General features: G+C 28.6%; 1 long non-coding RNA gene across 2 annotated transcripts in view; it reads left to right on the top strand.

Annotated features, from left to right (window-relative positions):
* LOC116186041 overlaps positions 1 to 949 on the top strand; it is a 2,965-nt gene that overhangs the window by 1,118 nt on the left and 898 nt on the right. The gene's annotated exons all lie outside the window — the stretch shown is intronic.

Raw genomic sequence — 949 nt, forward strand, 5'->3', positions numbered from 1 at the left:
CGTTCGCGCCCCGTTCTTAATCCTATGTAATAATTTATTATCTAACTGTAATATTATTATATTTGTATTTATTCAGATTATTTATTTTATTTTTGTAAAGATTTTACATGTCCGATTAACTGTATTTAAAGTGTCTAGTTGAGCTTAAAAATTATCTAGAGTATAACAGAGAGATACAGAAGGATATATAATTATAATTATTATTATTATTATTAATTATTATTATTATTAATTATTATTATTATTATTATTAATATTATTAGTAAAATTTTTTAATAGTATCGTAGGGGAAGAAGAAGGAAACGCACCGAAGCGGCCGACGCCATTTTACGTTACGCGCCGCGCTGCTGCTGCAATCTCCCTTCGCTTCACGTATCTTTTTCACGGTATGCGAATATAGAAATTTATTTGAAAGAGAATGATTGGCAAAAATTCGTTTCTCTCGTATTTTTTATTCGTTGCGAGGATTATATGCTGGCACGATAAAAAAAAGCGTAAAAAAAAAAAAAAAAAAAAAAAAAAAATGAATATTCGGTTAACATTAAATCGATTTTTTTATCCGACATTGATTCGATGGATGGCCTGTTAGAAAAATTCTTCTTTTTCTTCTTTTTTCTTCTTCTTTTTTCTTTTTCTTTTTTTTCCCCTTTTTTTTTATACATATATATATACACACATATATATACACAGCAGAAAGAGAGAGAGAGAGAGAGAGAGAGAGAAAGCTTCATACTTCCGTTTTAGATCTAGCGATATCCGAGACTGTTGCGAACCGAACGAAACGCAATCTTCTACGATACTCGAAAGCGCTGTTTTTATCTTAAAAATATCTTTTAATCTCTGGAGAGAATTTTAATCGTTCGACTCAATTCGATTTTATCTCTATCGATTTTTCTATCATTTAAACCTTTTATCCAAACCTGTTTTTTTTTTTTTTTTTTTTTTTTTT

Source organism: Apis dorsata, unplaced genomic scaffold (assembly GCF_000469605.1).
Source record: "Apis dorsata unplaced genomic scaffold, Apis dorsata 1.3 scaffold_396, whole genome shotgun sequence".
Taxonomy (NCBI): domain Eukaryota; kingdom Metazoa; phylum Arthropoda; class Insecta; order Hymenoptera; family Apidae; genus Apis; species Apis dorsata.